This window comes from Prinia subflava, chromosome Z, assembly GCF_021018805.1.
Source record: "Prinia subflava isolate CZ2003 ecotype Zambia chromosome Z, Cam_Psub_1.2, whole genome shotgun sequence".
Lineage (NCBI taxonomy): Eukaryota > Metazoa > Chordata > Aves > Passeriformes > Cisticolidae > Prinia > Prinia subflava.
Genome location: NC_086283.1, coordinates 64,211,222 through 64,228,129, shown reverse-complemented (window position 1 = coordinate 64,228,129; position 16,908 = coordinate 64,211,222). Strand labels below are relative to the sequence as shown.

The 16,908-nt window shown below is 40.8% G+C and overlaps 1 protein-coding gene across 1 annotated transcript in view; it reads left to right on the top strand.

Annotated features, from left to right (window-relative positions):
- The first annotated feature begins 418 nt into the window (after nucleotides 1–418).
- Nucleotides 419–16,908, top strand: part of LOC134564163 (ciliary rootlet coiled-coil protein 2-like) — a 43,807-nt gene continuing 27,317 nt past the window's right edge. Inside the window, exon 1 of the mRNA XM_063422841.1 lies at nucleotides 419–557. The gene's annotated coding sequence lies outside the window, so the exon portion shown is untranslated. The remainder of the gene's footprint in view (nucleotides 558–16,908) is intronic.

Sequence of the window (16,908 nt, the reverse complement as noted above, 5' to 3'; positions counted from 1 at the left end):
TGCTAGACACACTGGAGGTACAGGGCCAGGGAGTAGTGGGAGTTAGGGAAGAGGGCTGCTTCTCTTAGGGAGTATTTTACTGAACAAGAATGTGCTGCCCAGCCTGCACATGTTTCCCTGAGTTAGGGCTTCACCTGTTACATTAGGACAGAGATCCCAGCGTAGATCTCCTGTTAGTGTCCAGGAGACCAATGCATTCCTTGTCCTTAATCAGCTGACCCAAGACAACTGAGAAGGGAATTTAGCTTCAAACTCTTCTGTTACATACCTACATTTTGCTACAGGTTGTAGTGAACATTTTTTGTGGCTTTGGCTGTTGGGAAGGTATTTTTGAAATACATACCAAGCATGTCACATGTTCTCAAAGAAAACCTTCAAGCCTGTTCTATAGACCAGAAAATTACTCTGGAAAGCAACTGTGACCTGCTAAATGGAAATTACAGCTCTTGGCTCTGCCTTGAAAATGGACTCATTGAGAAACAAGGACGGAATGCCAGTGTCTCCATGTACAGGCACTCCAAGGCTCCCCTGGTTTCTCTTCATCCCCAGGTTCTGAGGTAAGTGCTTGTGCTAACACAGAACTGCTTTCCCACGTTTCTGGCTTTTTATGTAACACAGTATCATGATCTATGCATGCAGACCAGAAACACACTGCAAAATTAGAGGAGCACCTTGCTCTGCACATGGATTAGACCTCTGGGTTGCAACAGTTTCTTACATCAAGCCATCTCAAATGCACTGAGAACTTCAGAGGAATCCTCTGGGCTGTCTCAAGATGCTGTACAACTAGACCTGATTCTGACCCTCACTTTCAAGTACCTTTGATAAGATCCCATGCAGATCCAACTGTCAAATCATGATGGCAATTAATAATCTAATGGTATATTTCTAGACATTTGTAGCAGCCATGGGGAAGAAAAAGTGAGTATATCGCCTGAGTGAAACAAAGATTAGCTAACCATTTACCCCAAAATGCATTTAATCTTAAAGAAAATAATCTCCATTATAAATCAATACATACCTCATTAGAACAAAATGTGCAGTTGCACTAATGACTTGCATTTAATTGAAATAAGTGGGTCAAGGAAATTAACAGTGTGCTGAAAAAATATTGGATTACGTAATGTCATTAATCTCTTTTTTTTAGACAAGGAACTTTGTGGGGGGGGGGGGGTGGAATTACAGGTTAGGTTTAATCACTGTTCATACCAATACAAAATATCAGGTTGATTGGCCATTATAGTTAAATAAGGCAGGCCCAGAATTCCTGGAAGAAGTGACATATAGAGGGGTTAGATGGAAAGATTTCTTTCTGTCTGTGGGAATATCAGGGTCATGACAGATACACAAAAAGGCAGCTGCCAAGGCAACTGTGAGTTTAACTCTGCACTGTTGGCTATCCCCAGCCTTATCAGTGGAATTGCTCACATTGCATCTAGTTAAGGTTTTACTTTTGCCTCTGTGGGAAATGGTAGTTCAACTGTTATTGACGATATAATACAAGATGTCTGTCTGAGGCACAGGATGCTTGTGTCTTACTTCTGGGAAGTATGAAATCCAGTTTTAAGCTAGACACCAGTGGGGCATTCTGCTGCAAGTGCATGTTAATGGGACAAGGTCAAGCAAGGAATTGTATTTTAAAAGCTTTTCTTTAAGTGACATTTATCTCGCAGTAAATAATCCACCATAAAACAGATACATGGCTGACAAAACTGTTATTAAATATATTAAATACATTTCCTTAAAGAGCATCCATCTATTTAAGTATTATTTTTAAAAAGCTTTTTCTCTAAATCAGCTCACAAAAATTGCTCATTTTTGCTTCCTCTCAATGATAGAGGTTATACAAGCTTTTTGAGCAGGAGGGTTTTGAGTTTTCTGTCTGATAACCTTAGCTGAAATGTACCTCATAAATACATGATCCTTCAGCAGATGTACTTCTCTGTTAATGGCCTGTTTTGCATCCCAAGCTCATGCATTGGGCTTGCAGTTGTGCAGTTGGTTACATCTATGTGGACATAAGCTAAGTGTTAATTAACAGGAACAGCTCGTTCTGGCACTCTCCATGTTGATGCAGCTACCGTGTGCTTGAAGTCTTAGCAAGGTTAAAGTGGTGGATAATTAGAACATTGACATTAAAATGTGTATGTTTACAGATGGACTTACGGTTGATCATCTTGAAACTCTTTTGCAATCTAAATGATTCTATGGTTCTGTGAATCTATATTCCACAAACTGGAAGAGAAGTTGGTGCTGCATTCCCAGCCCAGTCCCACTCTTTTACTTCCCTTCCCACCCGTGCCATACTCCATATTGCAAAGGGGATCCACAGCACATCCATATCCTGCTATGGATGCAGTGAAAGTTGAAGTCACTTCCCTGCTACTAATCCATAACCACAGACCTACTGCCTGTCACTCACCACACTGTGCATCAGAACAGACATTTACTCTTCATTTCAGGGAATGCTGACACATCTAGCAATAGTTGTACTGGATGTGTATCTAATATAAGAAGGTGGAGTAAAAGCCACCTAGGAGAACAACAGAGAGCCTTCATGGATGGAGCAAATCCAGTGAGTGCAACCTGATTTCAGGCAAGCTAACTTGGTAAATGAAGTTGAAAAGGAGGGGAGGCAAGGGTTGTCCACACAGATTACCACCCCTGCACCCTCCTCTTCAACAGTGCCATGCTTACTCCTTAACAGATGTGGTTTGCAGACCCCTTTGAACTAGACAAGGGCTCCTTAATCCCAAAGAAAGACAGCAAATGGAGGCTCTAGCTATACAACTGGAAGGGGTTTACAGAAACATGTGGAGTATACCTGACTTGGGGAAGAAATACAAAGAAAGGTAAAGCAAATTGTGGCAGGTGAAAGTACCACTCTTCCAGATTTAATACTATAAAATGACAGTAAGTTTCTTGAATTTCTTTCATTTATTGCCCCAAGTCCACACTTTACCTGAATTACATGTTACTATTATATTGCAAGATAAAAATTTTAGTTTAGATATTAAAAGGTTGTTCTAGTATTTTAAATTATTTGTTTGATGCGCTTATGAAATACCAAGATAAAAGAGTTGCAGGTTGAATCTTTTGCTGTAAAGTATACCAATGATTAATTCCATTAATTTTTTAAAAAATTAATTTAATTTTAAACAGGAATGTTTCAAAACATTTTTCATCCTAATTTGTATTTCTTTTTACTTGTTAAAATAACAAGTTGTGGAGGTTTTAAGAATTTGGAATTTGTGAGGTTTTAAGAGCCATCATAATAAAAAAATAAGATTTTTGATGCTGTCATAAAAGAACATTGAAATTGAAATAATCACTGCTTATAACATACAATGTCAATAACAATTGCATTTTTCCATGAGCTTTCATCTTGATTGAAAGGACTGTGATGTTATTCTGAGATTCGATACTTTAAAAAAAATGTGACAAATGGTGGTTATTACAACACCAAATCAAAGACTCAGAAACCTAAAATATTGCAGTATGGTCCTAGGATATGCAACATTACAATATTCAGTTAGTAGGGCAATTATTAGACAAAATCTTTGCTGAGAATTTCTTATCTATTATACTACATTTAGCATGAAATTTTTAATCATCTGAGGTATTAAAATGCAGGCTCGCAGCAGCTCACAGAGAATAATCTATATATTTACGCCAAAGTGGATGAAGTCTACATCAGGAAGTCTCTTTCTTCATGCAAATTAACATTTTTTAAAATTGCAGGGTTTTTGCCCTCTGTGTATCAAACACTGTATCTCCATGCACTCTAACATGTGTACACAAACTTTGCACAATTACAATTTGGTGAGTAGGTATTCTTGTCAAAAAGACAAAGCAGACTTCTTACTTGGACTGCTGCTTACTTGCAGAGCTCCAAAAGAAATATATCCTAACACAGTCTCATGGTTTACGTTTTACAGCAGTATCAAAAGGATGAAAAAAAAAAATCCACTGTTTTGATTTGATTACAGTCCTTGATGTTTTCAAATTAAAAAAAACTCAAGGCCTCCCTGTATTTGCTACTCATACTCAGAGTGTGCTTTGCCCAGTTTTCCAGGACAGACTGAGTCAGGCATTGATTACACTAAGTAATTTGCAAATAATGCTGTAGTTGAAAGGCAGTCAGAATGTGAAGCTACCTTCTCAAAAATCAGGCTAATGCCTCAATTTAATATTGGGGAAAAAGCTGAAAATTAAATCTTTTGATCTGTAACTAACTCAAGCAGAACCTGTAACAGGCTTCTCAGCTTCTACTGTATCATGCAATTTGTGTAACTAATGTAAGTATAAGAAGATCTTTAAGTAAAACTTCTTTCTCTAAAAAGAATGGCTAAACAGTTCTTAGACCATAGCTTTCATTTTTCCTGTCATTTGTCACTTCCAAAATACCAATAATCACAGCCCTGTTTTTATTTTACTGGAAGACGGATGGAAAATATGCTAGGTATATTTATTCCAAGCACTGGCATTTAAATAAGAAAGGACAGAGGGATGGACTTTTTTTGTTGTTGTTTTTGCTTGACTATCTGTTGAATAGAGAATGGCTTTTAATATATCCAGGAAACAATAAAGCAGATCAGCTAAAAGTGTCTCTCTCTTGAGGTTTTAAGAATCTGACTTCTGGTATTCCTCCTACTCCCCATTCAGCAGAAACTACACCCAAAGATCTTCTAAAATTTTGACTTCCACAGCAGGGTCAATGCACAAAACATTTTACCAGTATAATGGTAAAGACTGGGATTGTGTACTGATGTAATTTGGGTAGCAAATCCTACCCAGTAAGACAGGATTATAGTGACAGGGCACTTCTGAGACCCAGAGATCCCTCCATACTTACACGTGGAGATTGAGAGTGCGCCACCATACCTAAAACTGGTATTTTGGGGGCTAAGCTCAAACTTACTTTATGCCACAGACAGAACACAAAGCCAATGCTAGTGAAGTGGCCTCTAATAAAGTGCATGTTGCTGTTAAGGTTTAAAGGGCATTGCATAGTTACAAGTTCTAGGCTAAATTTTCAGCAAACTAAGTCAATCTACAAGCTTTAAGCTCTGTGTATTGATGAGCAAAATTACCAGAAACATTGACAGAGCCTTCACTGAGTTTCTGAGTCACAGTTTTGTGGTACTTTGACACCTCCCTGCAGAACTGGCCTGCATAACAAGGCTAAACTGGAGAAAAGTGGGAAATGTTTCCTACACCCTCCCACACACAAGAAAGCCCACACTGCTGGAAAGGGAAAGGGTGTAAGCAGAAATGGATGACAGGGTACCAATTTGGGCAGCAATGTTCAGCCACTGTAAAGCTGCTCCAGATCTCTGTGTTCTGTTCTGTGCATTAGAAAAGGTGCAAAGAGGGAATGTGCATGCCTTTTCACACACATATGCTCCTTCTCCTCCAGAAATACTAGGCAGTGCATGTATTTCTGCAATATTTAATTCTGAGGAAAAATGACCAGTTAAGAGGTAACTTTTCAATGATTGACTGTCGGAGTCCATGTTTTCATGGATCCTCCACAGAGAGTGAAAAGTACAGAGATAGAATTAAAACCTTTAGAAAAATTAGAATATATAAAAGCTTTAGATACATAAAGTAGAAATCTAACCCTTAGCTTTAAGTTTCACATGCCCTAAGTCCTAGTTCAGTGTAGAAGGACACAGCTTCAGGCTTAGTGATAGAGTACAGACATAACAAAAATAGAGTAGGGTACTGTTTATAATTTTTAGTATGAATTTTATGTACAACAAGGTAGAACCTTATGCTAGTAAGATAGAGTTTTGCGTTAATAGAGATGCTATGTGCGTAGGTTTTGATGCTGATTTTCCTAGTTTTACGAACTTTAGAATTGTATCTAGATTGGTTAGTGTGTAGATAAAAAATATGAATATGCATTTTGCAATTTGGGATAAAAAGCCTTTGTGTCAGTCGGTCAGTGGATTTGGAGGGATTGGAGGGATTGGAGGGATTGATTGATTGATCAATCCGATCTATCGATCCAACCTCCACCTCCTGCAGCCTGAGGAAGGAGCCCTGCCAGGGAGCCGGATGGGATTCTAAAGGTACCACCTATTGTTGCCTGGCATCTGGGCCCTGGGGTCCCGTTCCTTCCCCCTGCGAGGGTGCAGGACCCCAGGGACCCCTCCTTGTCCCTCGCGATCCCCCAGACGGGAACCCTGCTCGGGTCGGGCCCCCACTGTCCTCGCGATCCCCCGGACGGGAGTTCTGTGCTGTTCGGGATTTCCCATTGTACCCACATCCCTGCGGTCGAGGGCTCTGAGTGGGTTCGGAATTTTGGGGTCCCTTTTGTTGTTATGATCCCTGCGGCTGAGATCCCTGTCTGAAAATTGTGGTCAATTCCTCTCTGCTAGTGTGATCCCAGCGGTTGAAAACGCTGACAGTAATAAGAGGTTGCTTTACCCTGAGGCTGTAAATGATATGCTTTGCTTATAGTCTTACTAGTTTTGCTTGTTAGGAATTCTATGCTTTGTTTGCTGTTTCATTAGAGCTCTGTGTGTTAAGATTTCTATGCTTTGGTTATTGTCTTGTTTAGACTTTGTTTGCCTAGGTTTATAATTGATTGTAGAATAAGGCCGCTCTCAGAACTCTTATGCCTTCAGATATGTGCTTTTGTATAAACAAATTACTCTATTTAGATACTAAAATGTTGTAAGACCTTTAGAGACTTTATACCCATACAACGACCTGAGCAATTGACCACCTCCTATGTGCAACTGGGAAACAGGAGACCTCACGCTTTTGGAAGATTTAGGTATTGACTACCATTGCTAGACCAGCAAAGAGTACAGACCCTCAATCTTCAGCAAAGTTAGCTAGAGAATATACATTACGACCTACAGAATTTTTTCCACAACTACTGTGTGTCTGCTTTTAACACACATCCAGGCTCTGAAAAATACTGGATGAATAGTAACCATATGAAAATGAAAATAAGTATCATGAGCAGCCAAAAAGGGAGGAAAAAGTCTGCAAGATGCAGATTCCCTGGGTGTTCTGGCACAGTCAATGTATAACAAAATCAACCTTGGCTGTCTCATCAATATCCACTGCAAATTCAAAGCTTTATTTTTGCTGTGCTTACTGAAGAATACTCCTCTTACTCTACCATGTGCAAGGCAACACAGTAAACTATTGTACACAGTAAACTTTTTTCTGAGGTAGCTCTCATTCATCAGCAATAAACCTCTCTGTGAATACTTTTTCCCTCTGGAAAGTACAGCTGAAATTGTAGCTGTTTGCTTTTTTTTCCAAGACACACACTCAAAAATATGCTGGAAATTCAATGCTGTGTCAGATGACTTTTAAGGTTTTTCCAGCTCTTTCCATTTCCATGCAATAATACATGAAATAATTTCTTTCAAGATAAGATCAGTGGTTAGAAGCTAAAATTCTGTGTTTAAATTAATCCTGACCACCTTCTCTTTTTGTCTTCAAATAGTCTGCCAAATTCTTTTGACTTTCATGCATTTAAAGGTCCATTTGTCATCAGTATAAAGTGACATAGCCATGAATTTTTACTGCTTTAGTATTTTCTCTTAAAGGTACTGACAAGAGTGTGTGTGCAGCATAAGACAAGGTGGGGAAAGCTTCTTATCTGTATAAGACAATTAAGAAAAATTCTCTTCAACAGATTGAAAGCCCTTATGTCATCTGAAGGTGCCAAGGCTTTGTAATATTTTTTTTTCCTAACTTTTTAAAGAGAAGTCTGTTTTCCTTTTCCATAAGTCTAAAAAAGGAGTTTATTGTTTTTTAAGGGGTTTTCCTTATTATGTTTTTTCTCAAACTCTGCTATGCAGGAATTATCTAAGGTTTTCCATTGGAAAAATTCCTAGAAATCCCAGATATGTTTGTCAGTGAGATATTAAAGAGGCATTTACAATATTCAAAAATCTCCTTTTGCTCCATATGCTCTTTTTACATTGGAAGTAAATAGCAGCATCAAAAGATACAAAGCAAACAGTGAAAAAGTACAATTAAAACTCTTTATTCTGCATTGCTTAATTCTTGCCCTCATGCTTTCAACAAGTTGCCACTTAAATGATGAAAGAATATAAACCCACACCCTTCCTCAATCATTTCTCGTAGCTATGTTAGAAAAAGGATGGAAGGTACAGTTTGCTACATAGTTTTAAAGGTCAATCCCAGTACCAGGCATCCTGGGGAGAAGAGACCAGATGAGACACATTCCAGTGGAACTGTCAAGTTTGTATCCAGCAGAAAGTTGATGCTTAATGCAGTGAGAAGTAGATACTTAAAATCAAAACTTTCAGTTTTAAAGAGAAAACCTTAATGTTATCAAGCTTTCTGGTAAAGAGTTTTGTGTGTTCATGACAACAGAAGTTGCAAAGTTCTCTATATAATGTAGAAATTTATTGTTGGGTTTAAATAGGCTGTTCCATCTTTCAGCTGAAAAATGAAAATGGAAAATTGTATTGGGATAAAACCAGATTGGGTTAGACCTTGTAAGCATAAAATTTGAGGCCAAAAGTAATCATTTTGCATGACACATTTTTTTACTTGCAGGGCAGCTGTTCGAATCTGTATATCTTGATTGATAAACTGAATTAAATTCAGGGGTAGCTGAGAGAAAAATAAGTGACTCTCATTTCTGCTACTACAGATAATTCAGTGACTGCTGTGAAAATAATGCCACCTGGTAGGCGCAATAGTTGTGCTAGGTATAGTGTTTTCAAGTCACATATAACATTCAGAAAAGCAAATGTTCTTGAAGCAGCCTATCTGCCCCTTGTTATTATCCATATGCCAAGCCAGAGGCTCATTTACAAAAGAATCAGAAATATAACATTTCACAAAAGAATGTGAAATATACTTGAGAGTGCAGAATAACATGATATTAAAAGCAAATAGACAAAATCCTCATGTGGAAGAACTGGTCAAAAGCAGCATTAATGCTGCAATTAGTTATTAATTTGTCACATTAAAGGAAACAGTGTAAGTCAGTTCTTTTTCATGCTGTCTTGTATCTATTTTAAGCTTAGAAGCCACTTCAAAGATGCACACATCTCCAGAGGAAAATATCCCAACCCCATCCCTCTACATGGAAAATGTGAAACTATTGAGGGGGGAGAGCTCAAAAATTTATCTCAATCTTCCAATAGATTCTGTCTGTAACTTACTTTGGCTACAAAAATATGCCCCACGGGGACTGCAGTGGAAAACCCATACTTCATCTTTCTCTCCCATCTATCCATTTCTGTCCTCTGTCTCTGACAGGAAGAGGGCTGAGCCTTCATCTTGGTCATAAAGAAAAAGTGGTTTCATCAAACTAAGGTAGACTCAACATCCTCTTCATATTCTGCCACAGCTCAACAGCAAAGCAGCTCTCCTACACAAACTGAGGCTAGCCTCTATTCTCAAAGTGCATGCTAGAAAGGGTTTGAGCTTTTAATTTTTTAGATTTTTTTTTCAGGGTGACAGCACTTCATCAACATAAGAATATATTCTTCAACACTTGCATTTGTTTTACCACCAGAAGTACATCAAATATGCCTGTATGCTTCCTGTATCCAAAGTCAAAGCTATTTTACAGATAATTTTATTGTATTATTCAAAATGATATTTACCTTATTAATGGAGAAGGAAAAAGAAAAAAGACACAAGACAAAAAGGAGAAAAGGAAGTAAAGAGAGAGGATCAAAGCTGGGCAAATCTCCCTTGGAACACCATTTAAGTAATTTGTAATAAAATTGCTTTTCTGGCCTCCTTTACAATAAAAGCATTTAAATCTTGACATTTTCTCTCGGAACAAGAAATCTACTTTCTGACCATTTTTGGATGGGAGACCTTGAAGGAGGACTGTAAGCCCTGGTGTAGAACAAATCACAGTAAAGACTCTTTGTCAAAAGCAGATAAGGACAACACCCTTCAGAGTACTCAAAATTTGTGGAAAGGTGGGGCACAATGAACATCCTGGTGAGGAGAACAGAAAGATTACACAGAAGCAAAATGGGAACTGGAGACCTTCTGGCAGCTTGGAGGCAAAGCACTTCAGTGCTGTGCCTTGCCTCAAAAGAGAAAAGTGCATCCACTAATTCTTTCAAGGTCATGACTGCATTTGTCGTTAAGTGCAGAGGACTCCCCTGGGAGCCTATGCACATCCAGCTCCCTGCCTCACTGTCATGGGTTAGCACTGGCCAGATGTTAGTGCACCCATGAATACATGTTTTTTCTCTAACAACTCCTGTGGGATGTGATCAGGAACAGAGCAGAGCAGGCTTAAATCTTGAAAACAAAAAAAAACCCACCAAAACTTTATTAATTACATAAGAACAGGGACAGAAATACTCTTAAACACACACAGAGACAGAAATAAAAACTTCTTAGAACATTTCTTCTCCCAGTTTCTACCTCCCCACCCATCACTCTTCAAAGACCAACTCTTGGGTTTTAGATTAAACAATCACCACTCAAAAAACAAACTAATCTTCCATTCAGCAAGGGAGAGAGGAGTCTCTCTCGCACCACAGACTGTTCTTCAGAAAACACGGGTCTACCCCTTATGTGTTTCTATGTCACCCATAGCACTGCCCGGAGAAGTCTGCCAGGGTGACACTCTCTTTTTCCTATGTCCAGCGCTCTCACCGCTGTCTCATAGGCCAAAACTACATACAGGGCTTTTTAAGGATGCTGCATGCCGAGCTCTCCCCTTTTCACCCAGGGGCCGGGGTTCCAGGAGCAGGTCTGCCCTGAGGGCAGAGGGTGCCACCTCACCCTCCCCCTCTCTTCTCTGCTCGCTCCACTCCTAAAGTGCCAGTCACTGTAGCAAAAGCAAGGGCAGCTGCATCCACCCAAAAATGCAGTTTATGTTCAAAAGAGACTCAAGTTCAGTCCATGGCTGACATTATGCAAGAGAAGTCCAGCTCAGAAGGCTACTCCTCTCATTCTTCCATCGAGTTCCTTCCAATCATGCTTTATCATCTCGGTCCCAGGCCGCTGCCCTCTCTCCGAAAACCACCAGTCATGAGAATCAATGTCTAAGAAAAGTTTCTTTCTGCCAAGCAAGGGTTAACAGTTTCTTCTCGGCAGGGTGCAGGCTTAGGCACTCCCAGGATCCGCAAACCCCCACGTGGCTGAGCACCTTCTCCCGGAGTTTGGGGGGGAGGAGGGGGTGAGCACACACAAAAGGCACTTCCACAGTTTTCCACCCCTCCATCCTGGACGGGGCAGCTCAGTTCCAGTCCTGTCTCCTCTCTTCTCCCCCCCCCCGGGGGCTCCGGCTTACCTGAGCCGACTACGTGTTTCCCCTCCCCCACCCAGCCTCGTGGCCGGGCAGGGGAAGGAGACTAGAGACGTCTCTCTGCTGAAAACCCGGATCCGAAAAGAGGCCGAGCCCCTCAGACTCCTGCTTTTAACTCTTTGTGTCCTCAGAGGCGTGTCCAAACCTCCGAGTGACCAATCCAGGTGCCAGCAGAAAAGCTGATCACTGATTGGACTGCCCACATCCCCCTGGAAGAATTCACCTCCCCCCCCCAACCACGACACTCACTCACCCTGGCCCAGGAGCAAATCAGAAGTCCAAGCTCTGGAAAGACATTAGCATAGGCTATTTCTCTTACAACATTATCATTTGTGTCTGCCTGAGAAATGTTTTTTGTTCTCTTTCTCTTCTTGATGATACTTGGGAAGCTCAAAAGTTGTTTTGCAGAAGAACTTGACTCCTTTGAGATACACTGCTGTCATATCCTCTGAATGGCAAGACAGAAAGCCCCTAAAATGAGGAAGAACTGAAGTAGTAATCATCAAGAAAAAGGGTGAACTGAATAAAAACAGAGAAACCACAATTTATGAAGTTAATTTATCCCAAAATACTTTCCATATGCTTATACTTAGGTAGAGATTTACAGCATTGTGTGAAGTCCATTATTGAAGTACTGACCCTGAAAACAAGTAACATAATTTCCTTGAAATGACTCCTGCACTTTATTGGCCTATTTCTGTTCTTTCCCAGCCACTTTTAAGCCACTGAATTCCTCCTGCACCTTGGCTTTCCACTCCAGCTGCTGGTGATGGGAGCAGTAGGGAGGGATAGCACAGCTGCATGAGCTGCAGGGCCACATGTGCCAGGAAAAGGCCAGACAGCAGTGCTGGGGAACTGCAGCCCTGCTCCGGGCTGCTGCATGTTTGTACACACATGGCAGACATAGGAGTGAGGTTTAGCTGGAACAATGAACCAAGAAGCAAATATTACTGTATGCCATCTCTCAAAGCATTGATTGCTATCTCAGCTGGGTGCTCATACCAAGCTTTCCTCTTACCTTATCTCATAAAAAGCATCAAGCTTGCTTGGCATGTGGGATTTTGACATGGAAAATTTTACTTCTGTGGGAATAGAAATTCAGCATGCAAAACCCCTCATAGATCTGCTCTGCAGCAAGGAGCTGACACTGTTAATCCCACTGGAACACATGTGGTGTATTAAATTTTTAGGGGTGATGTTGGTGTTTGGTGTGACAACTAGCACTGATGAGTGAAAATAGGGCACTAGTGATGAAAAAAGTGGCTGGGGAAACCAGGGTAACCTACTCCTCAAACACAAAGCTGGCTCCTGCCAAGAGCTGGGCCTAGCTCTTGGTATGGAAAGGAAGTGCCGGGACATTTAAAGATGAAGAGAAGACACGGAAGGAAGGGTGATGCAATGTGGACAGAAAGGTGAATGGTTGGCAGTAGCTAAGCAGAAGCCTCATGACTGCTACTGGTGTAAGTGAAATTGGTGGATCATGCTGTATATGCCTGCTTCCCACAGGTAAGTGGCAATGCAGGAGCCACAGACAGATCCACCAAGAGAGGAAAGAAAGACAAGTGAGTGCTTGCAGAACTGGTATTTTTCATAAGTACAGCAGCCTGGCTGCATATGCAATCCCAACACTGAAAGAAAGCTGTCTTGCCTTGGCTCTGCTAGTCCAATGCCAATGTCCCATATCCACTCTCACTTTGGATCACAGTTTCATAGCGTTTCTCCTTCATGAATTTAAGCAGGTTTAGTCAGTCTCAGACAACACTCTAGCAACTTTCAGGATCCTGCAACCTTGCAAAAGTCAGCTCTCCAGAATACTGGCAAATGGAAGATGCACTGAATCTACCCCTGATTACACTTACGGTAACTAAGATATAGAATCTGTCTCCCAGAGCCCAGAAAGGAGGCAGAGAATTTATAAGATCTCCCAGGGCCTCACAGCACTTTCTAAAAAGGCTGCAGAACAAGAAAAAACACCTGAAGTCTAGGCCAGGTTCAAGAGCAGTGCTGTGCTATATCATCCTTCTGTTGGCCGCAACTCTATGGACAAACAGCTGGAGTATAGGAAGTATGGGATAAGCCCCTTGTAGCTTCACTTTTAAAACAGAAACTACCAAGACCATGGTTCTCCATAAGCCTGTTGTGAATGGAAGAAATGCTTACTGCTTCAGCTTTGCTAAACTCGTGGTCACAGTGACACCCAGTGGAAATTACTTCCAGAGCCGGAATGACTATTTTGTGCTACAGCCTTGCCTCTCTTCCATGTGGTGCTCTGTCTCTCCACGTTTCCAGAGGCTGTCACAGCAGCCAGCAGCAAAAAGAGGCCTCTTAGCCCTCAAAATAAATGCTTTTCTATAAAAGTTCACAAGTTGCAAATGCTGCAAAACTCCTCCGATCTGTGTCAGAAAAAGCTTTGTGAGGGGGAGTTCCCAGGCTTTTTTTTTTTTAATTTGGATTCTTCAGTCCTTCTGATTTCAGCCTTCTCTCTGATGGACGAGGACTGAACTCGATGCCTCAGTGCTGCTCCAGGCGGAAAGGGAGTGTTTGCTTTGAAACTGCAACAACATTCCTGCCCCAGGCATAGCATGTGGGTCCCTCCACCAGGCTCAAGCACTTCAGATCAGCAAATAAAAATGCAGCAGAAGTAGCCAGGGACTAGATACTGCAGCTGTATGCACTGTGAGCACGATTGCATGTAGAAATAACACCAGTGCAGTATCCTCCAGGGAGTGCTTTTAAGTGCCGCAATACAAAAAAAAGTGTCTGTTCAGTATATCAGCCCTAAACTATGTAGCATATAAGCTTTCACATTTTGCAAGGATCTGTGTCCTGCCCATCTTCAGCCCTGCAAGCAGTGCTATGTGTGTGCTCTACATCAGCCCCTCCTGTGATGGAGCCTCCTCATTTCACCCGCTGCCTCCCATAGTTAAGAAAAAGAGAGTAAAGGCCAGAACTTTCCAGCCTATGACTGGGGAGACAGAAGCTGATGTGGAACAAAGGAAACCAGTGCTTCCAGGAGAGGTTTCTCACTCACCTCATCAATCCTTCTGGAATAAACTGTGAGGGCTGGGAGGGGCAGCCACTGCCACTGTAACTGAAGCTGGAGGGAGTATCCATCCACATGAGGACTCTGCCCCCAGCCTTGGACTATCTTTGATTCTCCTGCTCCTTCCTTTTGCCTTTGGGCACTCCAAAAGGACTTTTTGAACAAGATGCTGCATTTCTTTCTGGGGTCTAAAATCCTCCAATGGGTTTTTCATCCCCATGAACTTGTTTTTCCTGCTTGTCTCCTTTTATGACTGCAATACTGGAGTTTCAACAGAAATGGAACCTGAGAGCAGTCCCTGTGCAGTCCCACCACGTGAAATGTGGTGGGAACATCCTGTCACAACAGAGGTGACATTCAATATCCAACACTGAATTCTCTGGGACCCAGTGTGTAGAGCACCATAAGGAGAAGGTTACCATCTGCATCAGGGAATAAAGTCTTCCAGTAGCCTGGAAGTTACTGGAGGCTTTGATCTGTCTGGGACAGGAGCTCACAGCATGCACCTGTGCTGCTATGGCACTGTGGCTGCCAATGCAGTCAAGTAGTGCCCTTCCCACTTTAAACTGCAGCTAATAGACTGTAATGGTTTTTTCCAGGTCCTATAGTGTTTGCAATTCATTATTTTAATTTGTGGATTATCACAGAGGTATAGCCTTCTAACTAGTGCAACTGTCACCTGAGAGAAAAACACAGTCCAGGATATTTTTATAGTAATAAACAGATAAAAAATTTGAACAAGATCTAAGAGGAATCAGGCCCACTGTTAATGAGTCCAACTGTCACCTGAGAGAAAAACACAGTCCAGGATATTTTTATAGTAATAAACAGATAAAAAATTTGAACAAGATCTAAGAGGAATCAGGCCCACTGTTAATGAGTCCAACTGTCACCTGAGAGAAAAACACAGTCCAGGATATTTTTATAGTAATAAACAGATAAAAAATTTGAACAAGATCTAAGAGGAATCAGGCCCACTGTTAATGAGTCCCACTATCAGGGTGGCCTTACACAGTATTCAAGCATTTGTGCATTTACTTGTAAAGCCACTACATCCCTGAACCAGAATGAAACTATACTAAAATATTAATGTGAGTGAGAACTTCTCAAAGCTAAATACAGCTTTTCAAAGTATAAAGTCTTCAAGAGATTTCACAGTGAACTATAGTATTAAGAAAATGCTGATTAACAATAATTAATACCTACAGCAAATTTACCAGAAATTACTACTTAATTCTGATAATAACAGTCATTAGGCCAGTGATTAACATTACTTTGTTAGAGTCCACACAGTCAACATTCCTGTTGCAGTAATTCCCTGGAGAAAAGGAGCAAGGCTGTTTCTCCAACTGATTAAACACTGCAAAACCTGTAAAATCACCCTTCTCATCCAGATGGCTTGAGACAAACAGATTTTGGCCAGCTACACAGAGTCTAAATAACTCCAGCCAGACAGTCTTTCTAGAATAGCAGAAGCTGATGTTATGGACTGTCTCAGTCAGCTCCTCTGCTTCCAGAGAGACACATTCAGTGGTCTGCCCATGTCCCCTCCCTAACTCCTTCCAAGATATTCTGAAAGAAAGGCATTCCCTTACTGTGTCCTGTCTATATGGGGAGCATGGAGGGCAAAAAAGGATGCACGTATCTTTTGGTCTGGAGCACTGCACATTAGTTGACCATACTGTACTTTCAGTAACTACCTCTTTTTATATAGTGCTTTACAATTATTATTTTTTTCAATTTCTGAATGACTGCCAAAATTACTGATGAAAACTTACACAGAAAGGTTAAAGATATTAAATGTAAACTATTACAGAACACACCAAATAAGACAACCGTTCTAGCAGTATTCAAACCTTGACCTCCCAGCTTCTCAGAGCTCATGGAAGGGCACCAGAACCATGGCACAAACATGCTCAGTAGAAGCCTCTGGTGGTCTCTGTATCCTTCTGCTGAGCCCTGATGAACTCTGTTCTTATTTCTCTTTCTTTGCCCTTTTCAAAGTGCTTCAGAAAATCAGTTTTCAAGCTACTATGTCACACCTAACAAACACACAGTTTGTCTTTCAAAGACACCTTAAGGAATGACAGTTAGAAAGCCCATAAATGAAAGCCATGATATAGGAACAGATCTGTACATATATGTGTTTAAATATATATTATTTACATATATATTGTTTATGCACAAAAAGTATACATATATGTTTATTTCCTTGTTTCTGTTCATTTAAATAGTAACTGATACCTTATAATCTATAATTCATTTACAAGAATTTCCACAGTAGCTCTGTTTGTATAACGATTTGTCCTACAGGCATACCAAGCAAACCTTGGCTGTTTCCCATACATTTAAAGGCTGACTTGAATGGATGACACACCATTTGGGGTTTTGTGCCGCAAGAAGTGCTGGGCTACTCTTTGGAAAAGTTGGAGGAGGGATACAGGTGGCTGCCAAGGATTTTATGATGCTTTTGAGTGTTTGGTGTGGACAGTAATTACATCATCAATGAAAACTTTTGAGTACAACCACAGAAGCTTAGAAGCAAGGACAACACTTTGTGTCATTTCCAAGT